This window comes from Dama dama, chromosome X (assembly GCF_033118175.1).
Source record: "Dama dama isolate Ldn47 chromosome X, ASM3311817v1, whole genome shotgun sequence".
NCBI lineage: Eukaryota > Metazoa > Chordata > Mammalia > Artiodactyla > Cervidae > Dama > Dama dama.
Window position 1 is genome coordinate 11,132,519 of NC_083714.1, and position 16,536 is coordinate 11,149,054.

Genomic DNA, 16,536 nt, shown 5'->3' on the forward strand with positions numbered 1-16,536 from the left:
ACCTTATCATCAGAAGCCAGGAACAGAGAAGGGGTTATCCAGAAAGGATCTGTCAAGAATCCTCATATCTAATGGTGTGGGTCTCTTGACATACACAAGAAACCAAGAAGGTTTATAAGGATTTTATACCAGCAGAAACAGTGCCAGCCTGATGTAAAAGTAACAGAGACAAGCTAAAGTGAAGGGAGGTAAAATGAAGCCACAAAAGCCAGAGAGGGTGGGGCTGCAGCTGCCCTGGTAGGCTAAGATGATGGAGCTGTCCCAGAGTACCCAGAGAGCAAGGCTACCCCTGGCGACCACAGGACAGAGCACTGAACCCAAAACATTACTCTTAGGCCTTGAAATCTAATGGAATTTGCCCTGCTGGGCTGCTAACTTGCTTTAGAACAGTAACCCCTTCATTCTTTCCTTTCTGCCCTTTCAGAATGGGAATGCCTATCCTATGCCTGTCTCACCATTGCCTAGTTTCATAGGTCTCTGGACAGAAGGGAGCTTTGCCATGGAACATACTCAGAGTCCACCAACACCTGATTTAGATGAATTAGATAACGAGATTTCGGACTTTTTGAGTTAATATTTAGATGAGATTTGGGACTTAGATTTGATGATGAAATAGGTTAAGACTTTAGGGGATGTTGTGATGAGGTGAATGTATTTGCATGTAAGACAAATATGAATTCATGGAGGAGGCCAGAGGGCTGATTATACTGGGTTGAATAGTGAAACCTCAAAATTTATGTCCATTCAGCTCCTCAATATGTGACTTTATTCAGAAATAGGGGGTTGATGGATGTATTTTTAGTTAACATAAGGTCATGCTGGATTAGGATGGAACCTAAATCCAAAGACTAGTGTCCTTAATAAGAATGCTGTGTGAAGACATGGCTTCCCAGCTGGTTCACAGAGGTAAAGAATTCATCTGCCAAGCAGGAGACTCGGGTTTGATCCCTGGGTTGGGAAGATCCCCTGGAGGAGTAAATTGCAACCCACTCCAGTATTCTTTGCTTGGGAAATGCCATGGACAGAGGAGTCTGACAGGCTACAGTCCATGGAGTCACAAAGAGTCGGATGTGACTGAGCACTAAGCATGTGCAGACACAGAAACACAGACACACAAGGAGACTGTCACATAACAGAGGCAGAGACTACAATGATGCTTTTCCAACACCAAGGAATGCTGGCAATCACCAGAAGCTAGAAGAGATGAAGAAGGATCCTCTTCTAGAACCTTAGGAAAGAGCCTAGCCTTGTCAACACCTTGATTTCAGACTTCTAGCCACCATGAGAGGATAAATCTCTGTTGTTCTAAGCCACTAGATTTGTTATGGCAGCGTTAGGAAACTAACAGTGATTTTAGAAAACTCTTCCAAGAAATTTTGTTTCATAGTGAGAAGGCAAAATTATTGATACACACAGTATCAATGAATCTCAAAAACATTATACATTATAACGTGTTAAGTTAAAAGAATCTTACACAAAGAATGTAAGTGTATGGTTACAGTTATCTGAAGTTCTATAAGAGGCAAAACTAACCTATAATGGAAAAAAATCAAAATGCCTCTGGGAGAGTGGGGTAAGAGTTACTGAGAAGAAGTATGATGAAACTTTCTGGGAGTGACGGTAACCTTTTTTTTTTTTTTTGGATTTGCAAATATTTTAATTCACAGAAACTCGAGGAGGGGCTGGGGGTGGGGGCTGGGGCGGCGCGCTGGCTGTCAGTCAGTCTCTATCCAGGCCTTCTCCAGCCCCCCGCAAGGGGCGACAGCATTCTAAGACATGCAGTGGTGTGCTAGTACCATACAAACGACATGAACTGGACACGCTGGCAGCGGCGGCGGGGCCGCCGGCTCCTTCCCGTCCGGGCCCCGGAGGGGCGGGGCGGGGCTCACAGGGTCCGCACTGCCACGGGGTAGAGGAGGGACAGGTGCTCGGCGCCTTTGATGGGCAGCTTCCTGGTGGTGTAGTAGTGGATGACCTCTGGGACACTGTCGAACGGGGGGCTGTTCTGACCCAGGACGTATTTCTCTGGTTTTGGCCAGTTTCATGTGCATGAAGCCCTGGTTGCTCTTCAGGGAGAGGGAGTAGTCGTGTCTGCTGGTCTGGCTGTTCCGGACAAGGTAGCTGCACTCCTTACAGAGGCGCAGCAGGTTCTCAGCGTCGCCCCTGCTGATGGCTCCGTGATACCATATTTGCTTCTCCAGTGGCACAGCAGGATCCACTCTCTCTCCCAGGATCCCACAGAACTCAGGGCCCCCATGTTTGATGGGCTTGAAGCCACCTCTGGGAGCTCGAAGCTGGCGCTGCCGATCCCGGGAAGGCGAGGGGGATGACTGCCGCCTCTCACTGCCATTAAACTGGGCTGCCAGAGCTGGGATAGTGACCCGGTTCCACTCCCATGGCTGATCGTACTCGTCGGCGGGCCTGTCGTCATCCTGGGGCAGCTTGCTCTCCCGGAGCCGGGGGCTGACCGTGCTCTCTGCGTCCGAGTCCACGCTTTGGCCCTCGGGTTCATAAAGGGTGTCGTACAACTGGATGCCTTTGTGCTTCAACCGGACGCTTTCCTGCTTCTGGAACTCAGTCAGGATCCTCTGGGCCTCATAGGGCTCCATGTAGCCTGCGCTCTCTCCCGCTCCTGCTTTGCTTTTGAGATCATTCTTGGCATCAAAGGGATCCGAGTAATCATCAGCGATGGTCACCTTGTCCTTCTTGCCGGCACCGCTCTCCTCCGCGGCCGAGGCGCCACACTTGTTGAGTAGTTTCTTGCCGCCGCAGGCCGTCGGGCTCCAGGTACAGCCGCCGGAGCAGGTGGCCCCTGGGGGGTCCCCGGCACAGCCCGCGGCACTCTCCACCTTAATGAGGCGATGCTTCGGGGAGATGTAGCGCACTTCGGCCGGGGTGGCAGGCCGCCGCTCGCTGCTGCTGCGGTAGAGATGCGGGGAGCCAGAGGACAAGGACGAGGACGCGGCCGCGGCGGCGCCCACGCCGGAGGAGGCACAGCAGCAGCCCGCGGCGCCCGACGCGGATAAGGCGGAAAAGGCGCGCTGGCTCCCACCCGGCTCCCCGCCGCCACAGTAGTCCAGGCGGCACATGGCCCACAATTAGTGCAGCGACGAGCCAGGCCCGTTGTAGGGGTCCTCAAAGTCGCGCTCCTTCTGTGCGCGGTAGGCGCGGATGAGGTCGCTCGTGCTGCCGCTGTCGTTGGGCAGCGATCCCGACGAGGCCGAGACGCAGGAGGCGGCGGCTGTACCGCAGGACGCGGAGGCAGCAGCGGGGGCCTGTGGCATGGCCTGGGGCGGCTGCGAGGGCCGCTCGCCTTGGCGCCGCTGCTCGCGGTAGTCAGGCTGCGGTGGTTGCGGGGAACTCTTGGTCTTGCTGTTGCCCAAGTTGAAGTACTTGTTCAGCCACTTGGCCATGGCAAGAGGCCGCCTAGGGCTGCGGCGTGGGAGCCGGGTCCGCCGCCGCGGCCATTCGGGGGTCAGTGATGCCGCCCAGGTCCCTCGGCACCCCGGCCCGGCCCCGGCGAGGGGCGTTCCGATGGTAACCTTTTATGTGTTAGGTCACACAGATGCAGGTATGTTGAACACGGTCTGTCCAATAATTGTGTGATAACACATCGGTACCTTGAAATTGGCCATTGTAGGAATATGTATATCATGAACTGGCAAATGATACAGATAAGAATCTTTTTTTCTGGAGAGCTGGCTGCTAAATATTTGCCAACACATCACTACAAAGATGTATACACAAGTCAAAAGTCAGCAAATGAATACTTAAGTTTTGTGCATTTCATTGCATGGAAATTTTACATCAAAAGAAAATATATTTTTAGCTAACAATATATATATTGACATATTTAGGGGTACATGTGTTTACACTGGTGATCCATTTAAATAAATCAATAAAGTAAGATGGTTTAATAGATGGATAGAGGGATAGACAGATGTGATAAACCAGTAAAATATTAATGATATAATCTAGCCAGCCATCACTGGGTGTTTGTGATAAAATTCTTTCAACCTTTCTGTGGGTTTAAAATTTTTCATTAAATACTAGAAAAATATTTTCCCATTTGGATATTAAAAATATTAACATATGTACTTTAACCCTATCTTTTTTGGGCTTCAATTTTTATATTTCATTGATTAAACCAATTGCTACTTGTTATGGTATACAGTGAAGGGAGGGAATCTAAACATATTATTTGCTCAAGTAGCAAAACAACTGAAGGGCATTTTTTTATCACTTTTTAAAAGATAGTTCACAGTAGGAGTAGGTACATCATGGACACTGGCAAATGGTACAAATCATGTGAAATTATTGAAAGGAAAGAAGTAATATTGTGGATAGCTGACTGAGGTCCCTGGGGAGATAAGAGGGAGAGGATCTAGCACAAAGGAATAAATATTAACCTTTGGCAGGAAGGATGTCCCCAGCACTGATTTGAAATGGAAGAAAATGATGGCTAGGATACAGAAATTAGCAGAGTCAGGCAGAAAGTAGATGAAGGTTCTTACTGATGGTATTGTTTCCTTTGAAATAGGAAAGAAGACTACCTGCTAAAAATAATGAAATAGCAGTAGGATAGGAAATAGTAATGAAGATCTAAAATAGCATTTTTAAGGAATGAAACAGAGAGCTGACCAGAGACTAGGAGACATTGCCAAACAAGAAAGAAGGCTCTAGATGATACCAGAGATGAGGAATTCGTAGAGGCACTAATCAACACAGTTATACTATTTTTCTTTAGTAGTGCTCAAAATCCATCATGCAGCAATAAAGAAAGTAATCAGTTGGATTGATTCAGGGTTGAGGATTTGCTGGGTGGGTATGATGCACAAAAAAAAAGAAGCAAGGAAAATGACTCAGTGGCAATAACTTGGTTAAATAATGGATGATGGAGTCTAAGCGAGATGTGGAAGGAAGAGGCAACAGGAAGGGGATGACAGATTGGGAGAAGAAAAAAAGATCAAGGAGCTGGAGATTTTAACCGTGTTGAAAGAGTGGTAAAATGATTGTTAAGAGAGTTGTGAGAGCCAGAAGGATAAGAGAAAGGTTATGGAGCAGTATGGAGTTTAAGATTTCAGAAGAAGTATATTTCTAGGGAGACTATATGTTGTTTTCCCACTGATTTAAGGTTAGAAAATGGGATATGTATTACTTAAACATAAAAACACACAGTGTTATCTCAAGATACAGTAAAATTACACTTAAAAAAAAAAACAAAAAATCTTTTAAAATCATGTATACAAATGCCATGATCAAGAGCACAGACTTTCATATTAAGAACAGACCTAGATTTAAGTTCTAGCCTGGTTATTTAATAACTGACCTTGAGAAATTCATTCTTTCAGAAGTTCTATTTCATTATCTGTAATATAGATACTATCTTATAGGGCTACTGTAAGGTTTAAATGAGTTAATGTGCAAAATGCTAAGCATAAGGACTAGCACAAATAAGCCCTCAAAATTATTAGCCATTAGGAATTCTCTCTCCAGGTAAGATTAAGTAAGCGTACTTCACCTTGCCTCTCCCACTGAATATAGCTACAAAACTAGAGAGACTACATAGAGTACATGACAACAGTGAAAACTACAAAGCAAAATTTGGAATAGGTAAGAAATTTAGAATTTGAAATAACAAAGAACTCATGCCCAGACACAGCACAATCATAATCAAACTGCTGAAAAGTAAAAGGGTAAAGAAAGTAGAGGAATAAGGACAAAAAGTTTAAAAACCCATAAATTTATGGTTAATTGATTTTCTTTAAAAAGTACCAAGACAGTTTAATTTGGAAAGGATCATCTTTTCAATGAAAAGTAGCAGGACTATTGGACATACATATGCAAAGAGATTAATGTAACCCTAACCTTACACCAGGCTTCCCAGGTGACTCAGTGGTAAAGAATCTGCCTGCAATGCAGGAGACGTGGGTTCGATCCCTGGGTTAGGAAGATCCCCTGGAGAAAGAAACGGCAACCCACTCTAGTATTCTTGTCTGAGAAATCCCATGCACAGAGGAGCCTGGTGGGCTACAGTCCATGGGGTCGCAAAGAATAGGACACAACTGAGCATGTACACACACACACACACACACACAAACACACAACCTTACACCCTATGTGTAATTCAGAAATTAATTAAAAATGGTTCACAGACCTAAATGTATGAGCTAAAACTATATATCTTCTAGAAGAACACATATGAAGAAAATCTTTATGACCCTGGGTTAGAAAGAAATCTTAGTTACAAGATCAAAAGCAGAAGTCATAAAAAAAAATTAGATTTCATCAAAATCACAAACGCTTAAGCTTCAGAAAATGCTGTTAAAAAAGGTGGTGTCAGTGAAAATGGCAGAGTTAAGAATCTCTTAAAAGAGAACACTGACAGAAACTGTCAAAATCAACTTGTTTTCAGAACTCTGAAAATTAATCAAAGGCTTGTAGTAATCTGGGAAACATCTATTGAAGAAAAATAGCTGAATATCAGTAAGAATGATAAGTTTTATGGCATTTTAACTTGCCTTTTCCTCATCCTTTTTCCCCAGGTCTGTCAGTCAGTCAGCGAGTTCAGTCGCTCAGTCGTGTCCGACTCTTTGTGACCCCATGAATTGCAGCACGCCAGGCCTCCCTGTCCATCACCAACTCCCGGAGTTTACTCAAACTCATGCCCATCAAGTCGGTGATGCCATCCAGCCATCTCATCCTCTGTTGTCCCCTTCTCCTGCCCCCAATCCCTCCCAGCATCATGGTCTTTTCCAATGAGTCAACTCTTCGCATGAAGTGACCAAAGTATTGGAGTTTCAGCTTCAGCAACAGTCCGTCCAATGAACACCCAGGACTGATCTCCTTCAGGATGGACTGGTTGGATCTCTTTGCAATCCAAGGGACTCTCAAGAGTCTTCTCCAACACCATAGTTCAAAAGCATCAATTTTTCGGCATTCAGCTTTCTCCACAGTCCAACTCTCACATCCATACATGACCACTGGAAAAACCATAGCCTTGACCAGATGGACCTTTGTTGGCAAAGTAATGTCTCTGCTTTTTAATATGCTGCCTAGGTTGGTCATAACTTTCCTTCCAAGCAGTAAGCGTCTTTTAATTTCATGGCTGCAGTCACCATCTGCAGTGATTTTGGAGCCCAAAAAAATAAAGTCAGCCACTGTTTCCACTGTCTCCCCATCTATTTCCCATGAGGTGATGGGACCAGATGCCATGATCTTAGTTTTCTGAATGTTAAGCTTTAAGCCAGCTTTTTCACTCTCCTCTTTCACTTTCATCAAGAGGCTTTTCAGTTCCCCTTCACTCTCTGCCATAAGGGTGGTGTCATCTGCATATCTGAGGTTATTGATATTTCTCCCAGCAATCTTGATTCCACCTTGTGCTTCTTCCAGCCCAGCGTTTCTCATGATGTACTCTGCATATAAGTTAAATAAGCAGGGTGACAATATACAGCTTTGACATACTCCTTTTCCTATTGGGAACCAGTCTGTTGGTCCATGTCCAGTTCTAACTGTTGCTTCCTGACCTGCATACAGGTTTCTCAAGAGGCAGGTCAGGTGGTCTGGTATTCCCATCTCCTTCAGAATTTTCCACAGTTTATTGTGATCCACATAGTCGAAGGCTTTGGTGTAGTCAATAAAGCAGAAATAGATGTTTTTCTGGAACTCTCTTGCTTTTTCGATGATCCAGCGGATATTGGCAATTTGATCTCTGGTTCCTCTGACCTTTCTAAAACCAGCTTGAACATCTGGAAGTTCATGGTTCACGTATTGCTGAAGCCTGGCTTGGAGAATTTTGAGCATTACTTTACTAGTGTGTGAGATGAGTGGAATTGTGCAGTAGTTTGAGCTTTTTTGGCATTGCCTTTCTTAGGGATTGGAATGAAAACTGACCTTTTCCAGTCCTGTGGCCACTGCTGAGTTTTCCAAATTTGCTGGCATATTGAGTGCAGCACGTTCACAGCATCATCTTTTAGGATTTGAAATAGCTCAACTGGAATTCCATCACCTCCACTAGCTTTGTTCGTAATGATGCTTTCTAAGGCCCACTTGACTTCACATTCCAGGATGTCTGGCTCTAGGTGAGTGATCACACCATTGTGATTATCTGCGTTGTGAAGATCTGTTTTGTACAATTCTTCTGTGTATTCTTGCCACCTCTTCTTAATATCTTCTGCTTTTGTTAGGTCCATACCATTTCTGTCCTTTATTGTGCCCATCTTTGCCTGAAATGTTCCCAGGTCTGTAGTAACCTTGAAAACCAACAACCCCATGTCACAGAGAAAACCACTAAAGAAGGAAAACAGAGTTGGAGTTCCTTCAAAGCCCCATTCCCAGAGAACTGTCATTACTTGATCTATCTAGTAAATCTCACAAGCAATGTTCTCTTTATCTGACCTGGTTCAAAGTTCATCCAGTGCTAACAGCCTGAGAACTCCTGTCAAAAACAATCGGAGGCACTTGTTGAATTTTGTGGCTATCTGAGGTGGTGGAGTTGAGACAAACAATAGGTTACCAACATGCTTAGAAGGCAATCCCAGGGAATAAAACGTCGTTAGGGGCCCTGACACATTTTGAAGAATCTAAAAGGCCATGCACATGCACAGAGCTGTCCACATGGCCAGAGCTTTGTGTGTGCTCAGGAAAGACCTGAAAAATCCCTGAGCTCTCACCACTGACAACATTAGTCTAATATTGAGTTTCTGCACAGGCAGGGAGTGAAGGCTACAATGGAGTTAACTGCCTGGTTGACTGTTGATGATGTCTTTGGCTTGTACACAAAGTCCTTCAGAACTGGGAAATCCCTCAGCACTGGGAAAAATACTAGTTCTAGAAATAATTAAAACACTGTGTTAAGTTAAAGAAGGTCATATAGTATATGATATGATTATATTATGTGATTCCATTTATAGGAAATGTCTGGAATAGGCAAATCCATATGGATAGGCAGTGGATTAGTGGCTCCCTGGGCTGGGAGTAAAAACAGTAACTGAGAACAATCTCTGGGGTGATGAAAATGTTCTAAAATTCACTTGTAGTGACGGTTGAACAATTCTGTAAATTTACTATGAACCACTCAATTGTACATTTAAAATGAATTTTATGGTATGTAAAAGACAACTCAATAAGGAAGTGAAAAAAAAGGATCCAATTACCTTCTATAAGAAACTTGCTTTTTTTCAAAATATGAAACTCACTTTCAAATATAATATAAATAGGATAAAAGTAAAATGGAAAGTAATTCTGGAATGTTGGAGTAAAGACCTCTGAAAATCTGCTGCTCCATAAAAGCAAAAAGAACACCAGGAAAAGTTGTCAAAATAAAACTTTTGGTAAGTCTGGAAATTAAGTAAAGGCTTATAACAATACGAGGAACAGTATTCAAGAAAAACAGCTGAGTTGCAATAAGTATAGTAAGATTTGTTGCATTTTAACTTTCCATAATCCCATTTCCCTCTCTCCAGTTTTTCAGCAGCTCCTATGATAGTTGTGAAAAGCATCAGCCTAACTTAAATTGAAGAAAGCAGAGCAGTTCCAGAGCTTCCATCCTCAGAGAAACGTCACTATTTGACTTTCTTCTACTTCTGCTTTATTGACTACATCAAGGCCTTTGACTGTGTGGATCACAACAAACTGTGGAAAATTCTTAAAGAGAGGAATACCAGACCACCTTACCTGCCTCCTGAGAAATCTGTATGCAGGTCAAGAAGCAACAGTTAGAACTGGACATGGAACAATGGACTGGTTCCAAATTGGCAAAGGAGTACATCAAGGATATATATTATCACCCTGCTTATTTAACTTCTTATGCAGAGTACATCATGAGAAATGCCAGGCTAGATGAATCACAAGCTGGAATCAGAATTGCTGGGAGAAATATCAATAACCTCAGATACACAGATGACACCACCCTTAAGGCAGAAAGTGAAGAGGAACTGAGGAGCCTCTTGATGAAAGTGAAAGAGGAGAGTGAAAAAGCTGGCTTGAAACTCAACATTCAAAAAACTAAGATCATGGCACCTGGTCCCATCACTTCATGGCAAATAGATGGGGAAACCATGGAAACAGTGAGATACTTTGCTTTTTTGGGCTCCAAAATCACTGCAGATGGTGACTGCAGCCATGAAATTAAGATGCTTACTCCTTGGAAGAAAAACTATGACAAACCTAGACAGCATATTGAAAAGTAGAGACATTACTTTGCCAACAAAGGTTCATCTAGTCAAAGCTATGGTTTTTCCAGTAGTCATGTATGGATGTGAGAGTTAGACTACAAAGAAAGCTGAGCACCAAAGAATTGATGCCTTTGAACTGTGGTGTTAGAGAAGACTCTTGAGAGTCCCTTGGGTTGCAAGGAGATCAAACCAGTCAATCCTAAAGGAAATCAGTCCTTCAGTCCTTCATTGGACGGACTGGTGCTCAAGCTGAAGCTCCAGTACTTTGACCACCTGATGTGAAGAACTGACTCACTGGAAAAGACCCTGATGCTGGGAGAGTTTGAAGGCAGGTGGAGAAGGGGACGACAGAGGATGAGATGGTTGGATAGCATCACCAACTCGATGGACATGAATTTGAGCAAGCTCTGGGAGTTGGTGATGGACAGGGAAGCCTGGCGTGCTGCAGTCAATGGGGTCGTAAAGAGTTGAACATGACTGAGTGACTGAATTAAACTGAAAAGCTACATTCTGAGGGTTTGTCTTTGACTTGGTTCATACATAGATCATGTCAAGAGCAATCAATGGAGCTTATTTAACCCTGCAGCTACTTGAGTGGCATTACCAGCTAGAGCTAAGAGGAGGCTGACAAACAAACAAAAAAAACTTAAAATGAAACACAGGGAATAAGGATCTCACTTACTGGTTTCACAATGGATTACAAAGCTACAGCAACTGAAACAATAAGGTAGTGGCTTAAAGACAGATATGTGAACCAGTGGAAAAGAATAGAGAGCCCAGAAATAAACTACACATGTATAGTCAACTGATCTTTGACAAGGGTGCCAGGAATACATAATCAGGAAAGGATAGTCTCTTCAACAAATGGTGCTGGGAAAAGTGTATATCCACATGCAAAAAAGTGAAACTGTACCCTTATCTTATGCCTTTCACAAAGCTCAATTCAAAACAGATTAAAGACTTAAACATAAGATCTGAATTCTAAAACTCTTATTGAAAACACAGGGAGAAAGCCTCTTGACATTAGTGTTGGCAATATTATTGGCTATAACCTCCAAAACACAGGTAATGAAAGCAAAAATAGAGAAGTGGGACTACATCAAACTAAAAAGCTTTATCATAGCAAAAGAAAGAATAGAGTAAAAAGGAAACTTATTGAATGGGAGAATATACAGTAGACTCTTGAACAACACCAGTTTGAACTGTACAGGTCTACTTAATGCAGTTTTTTTTTTGCAGTAAATATATACACTATAGTACTACAAGATCTGTGGTTGATTTAATCTATAGATGTGAAACCATGGATATAGAATGCTGATTATAAAGTTATTCATGGATTTTTGACTGCTTGGAGCATCAGCATCCCCAACCCCTATGTTGTTCAAGAGTCATCTGTATTTGCAAACTACATATCTGTTAAGGGGTTAATATCCAAAACATATAGGAAATACCTACAACTCAATGGCATAAAACTAAAACCTGATTTAAAGATGGACCAAATATTTGAATAGACATTTCTCCACAGCAGATATACAAATGGTCAACATTTGTATAGGTATATGAAAAGGTGCTCACCATCACTAATCATCAGGGAAATGCAAATCAAAGTCACAGTGAGATACATGTGCATGTGTAAGTGTATGCCAAGGAAAGTGAGGGCCTCAGAAGTCACTAATCTCTCACTTCTAACTGATCTCGAGGCTTAGCATAAGCAGGAAGTGAAGTCTAAGACAGAGTTGCAAACTGCTTCCTTGAGCACTGAAAGAGTGCACACACACACACACACACACACACACACACACACACACACACAGCTCCTTGATAAAGGCTTATATACTTTTTGATTCAAGACATTTAAGAAAAACTCTCTCCAATCATTAGTGGCTCACTATGCTAACTGGACAGAGACTTCAGTGACTTTAAATGACAAAGAATTAAAAATTGACAGAATTGGTCCAGGAACATCACTAAACAAACAAACAGCAACCAACAAACCCTGGGTGGGGAGGGGTTGACTGACTTTTCAGAGTTGTCACATAATATTATTTTAAATGTCTAATTTTCAACAATAAAATTATAAGACTGTAAGGGACTGAATATTTGTGCCCCCCATGAATTCATATGTTGAATCCCCACCCGTCAATATGATAGTAATAGGAAGTGGGGATGCTTGAGTACTAATTAGGATTAGATAAGGTCCTAAGAGTGGAGCCCTCATGTATGTGATTAATGCCCTTATAAGAGTCATCAGAAAAAAAAAGAGTCATCAGAGAGCTTGCTTCCTCTCTCTGCTCTCTACCAGGTGAGGATCCAGTAAGAATTCAGCAGTCTGAAACCCATAAGAGGGTTCTTATTGGAACTAGACCATGCTGGAACCCTGATCCTAGATTTCCAGCCTCTAGAACTATGAGAAATACATCTCTGTTGTTTACAAGTCACCCAGTTTGGTACTTTGTTATAGCAGCCTGAGATGACAAAGGCATTGAAAAAAAGCAAAACAAAACACTCCCCACCTTAAAACCAAGAAAGTATGATCCATACACAGGAAAAAAGAAACAGTTGATAGAAACTCTCCTGAGGAAGCACATTGGGCTTCTCAGAAAAAAACTTTAAATCGTTATCATACGTTATTCAAACAAAGGAAACCATGCATAAAAGAACTAAAGAATGTTTTAGAATATCTTACCAAATAGAGAATAAAAATAAAGGTAGAAATTATCATAAAGAATCAAATAGAAATTTTCAAGCAGTATAATAACTGAGATGAAAAATATACTAGAGGGGCTCAACAGGAGATGTAAATTGACAGAAGAATCAGCAAACCTGAAGATATGTCAACTACAGCATCTGAGGAAGCTTACTAAATTTGACGAGCAGAAAGAAAAAAGAATGACGAAAAAGACAACAGAGACTTGGGAACCTATGGGAGACAAGCAAGCCTACCAACACATGCATAATGGACTCTCAGAAGAAGAAACAAAAAGAATATTTGAAGAGTTAATGGTCGAAAGCTTCCCCAAATTGATGAAAAACACTAATCCATACATCATGGACCTTCAACGGACTCCAAGTAGGATGAATTCGAAAGATACCTATGTGGAGTCTGTCCAAAAAGACACTTAGACAAGTAGTCAAACTGTCAAATGTAGAAGATGAAGAACAGATCTTGAAGGCAGTAAGAAGAGGCTCATGATGGACAAGGGGTTCTGAGATTAATAGTTGACTTCTCAATAGAAATTACAAGGGGCCAAAAGGCAATTGAGATGATACATTTGATCTGCTAAAAGAAGAAGATTGCCAACCAAAAATTCAACGTCCAGCAAAAAACTATAATGTAAAACTAAAGGAGAAATTAAAACATCCCAAGATAAACAGAGTTCACTACAAGATGATCTGCCCTATAAGAAAAACTATAGGGAGTCTTTTAGACTGAAATAAATGGACACTAAATAGTAACTCAAATTTACCCAAAGAAAGGACACTAGTAAAGTTGACTACATAGGTAAACATTAAAAACAGTATAAACGTTTTTATCCCTGTACTTTTTTGTTGTTGTTGTTCCATCTGACTTAAAAGATAAAAGATAACCACATAGAGCAATAATGATAAAACTCTGTTGATAGGCTTAAAATCTAGAAATATGTCATTTGTATGACAATAATAGTACAAAGGAGCAAGGACAGAACATAGGCAAATAGGAATGAAGTTTTTGAACATTATTAAAATTAAGTTGGCACTAATACAAACAAAATTGTTCAAGCTAAGGTGTTAATTATAATCCCCAGGGCAAATTACTAAAAGAGTAATGAAAATAGTAAAAGAAGCAACAAGTTAATTAAGATGACACACTGTAAAAGCTTACTTAACATGAAGGAATAAATGGAGTAATAGAGGAACAAAAAGATACCAAACATCAAAAATAAATAGCAAAATGGCAGATGTAGAACCTACCTTATCAACAGACTCCACTTAAATGCATTAAATATAAATTAACACTCTACATAATTGGAAGAAGGGATTTAAAAAAAAACATGATCTAAATAACTATTTGCTGTCTATAAGAGACACTTTGGTTTTTTAAAAAGTTGAAAGTAAAAGGATAGAAAAAGATACTTGATGCAAAAAAGAAAGTAAAGCAGAGTACAAGAAATTTGAGTCTCCCTTTTTTCCTTGGTAAGTCTAACTAAAGGACTGTGAATTCTATTGCTCTTTCCATTGAGCCAGCTTTTGGTTTTCTTGATTTTCTCTATTTTTTTTTTTTTTTTACTAATTTTTCATTTATTTTTGCTAATCTTTATTTCTTTCCTTAAGCTAGATTTGGGTTTATTTGCCTTCTTTTTGTAGCTTTTTTCATTAAACTTCAATTTTTTTAGAGTAGCTGTAGCTTCACAGCAAAATTGAGGGGAAGTTGTAGAGATTTCCCACCTATTCCCCTGACCCCACACATGTTCAGTCTCCCTCATTACCTCCCACCAGAGTGGGACATTTGTTACGAATGATGAGCCTACACTGACATATCATAATTACTCCAAGTCTATAGTTTACCATTTACTCTTGGTATCATATATCCAATGGGTTTGGACAAATTTTTGTAGTTTCTTGAGATGGAAGTTTTGGTTATAAATTTGAGGTTTTTCCTATTTATTAATACGGGCATTTTCAGCTTTAAATAGCCCCTTGAGTACCTCTTCTACTGCATTCCTAAAGTTTTGGTATATTTTGTTTTCATTCATCTCAAAGTATTTTCTAATGTCCCTTGCAACTTCTTTTTGATCCTTGGTTGTTTGGTAGAGTGTTAAATAATTTCCACATATTTGTAAATTTCCTAAATGTCCATCTATTATTGATTTCTAATTTCATTTCACTGTAAACAGAAGTGGCGAGAGTGGACATCCTTGTCTTATTCTTGGTATTGGAAGAATGATTTCAATCTTTCACCATTAACTATGATGTTAATTATTAAGACAAATATATACCCAATAGATTTCTGACAAAAATGCAAAGGCAAGTAAATGGAGAAAGAATACTCTTTTCAACAATTAGTACTGGATAATCGGATATTCATAAGCAAAAAAGTGTACCTTAACATAAACCTCACACCTTATATAAACATTAAGTCAAAGTGGATCATAGACTTAAATGTAAGATATACAATTATAAAACTGCTAGAAGAAAATAAAGGAATAAATCCTTTTTCATAAAATCTAGTGTTAGTTTTCAGACATAAAAACGCACAATCCATAAAAGAAAAAAATGGATAAACTGGATTGTATCAAAATTTAAAATATTTGCTCTGAAGCAAAAAATTTGCACACTGAAAACTACAAAATTTTGCTGAAAGACATGAATAAATACAAAGACATTCTGTGTTCATGGACTGAAGATTTAGAATTGTTGTCAGTACCACCCAAAGTGATATACAAATTCAAAGCAATACTATCAAAATCTCAATGATGTTTTTTGCAGAAATAGAAAAACCTGGGAATTCCCTGGCAGTCCAGTGGTTAAAGACTCGGTGCTTTCACTGCTGTGGGCCTGGATTCGATCCCTGGTAAGGGAACTAAGATCCCACAAACCATGTGGCAAGGCCAGAAAAAAAGGAAATCGAAAAATCTATCCTAAAATTCATATGGAATCTCAAGGGACTCAAACAATGAAAACAATTTTGAAAAAGAAGAGCAAAGTTGGAGGTCTCATATTTCCTGATTTCAAAGTTTACTACAAATCTACAGTAGTTTAAAAAGTGTGGTACTAACATAAAGACAGACATATATACCAATGGAATAGAATGGAGAGTCTGGAAATATACTGTTTCATTTACACTCAAATGATTTTCAGAGAGTGTGCCAAGATCATTCAATGAGGAAAGGTAGTCATTTCAACAAGTAGTACCGGAAAAGCTGGATATCAAACATGCAAAAAATGAAGTTGGACCCCTTATATATGAAGTTAACTCAAAATGGATCAAAGACCTAAACATAAGAGCCAAATCTATAAAACTTTTTGAAGATAACATAGGAAAAATGGTTTATGACATTAGACTTGGCAAGATTTACTGGATATAACAACAAAAGCACAGGGAACAAAAAATAGACAAACTTGACTTTATCAAAAATAAAAACTTTTGTGCATCAAAGGATACTATTGACAGAATAAGAAGGCAACCCATAGAATAGGAGAAAATATTTGCAAATCATATATCTGAACAGGGAGTAATATCCAGAATACATAAAGAACTCCTGCAACTTAACAACAAACAACCCATTTAAAAACGGACAAAAGACATCCTTGTACATTGCTGGCATGAATTTAAAACAGTATAGTCTCTATGGCAAACAGTATGGTGGTTCCTCAAAAGATT

General features: G+C 40.5%; 1 protein-coding gene and 1 pseudogene across 5 annotated transcripts in view; both read right to left on the minus strand.

Annotated features, from left to right (window-relative positions):
* RBM41 (RNA binding motif protein 41) overlaps window positions 1-16,536 on the minus strand; it is a 77,492-nt gene that overhangs the window by 52,605 nt on the left and 8,351 nt on the right. The gene's annotated exons all lie outside the window — the stretch shown is intronic.
* LOC133052002 (SH2 domain-containing adapter protein B-like) lies at window positions 1,792-3,172 on the minus strand (annotated as a pseudogene).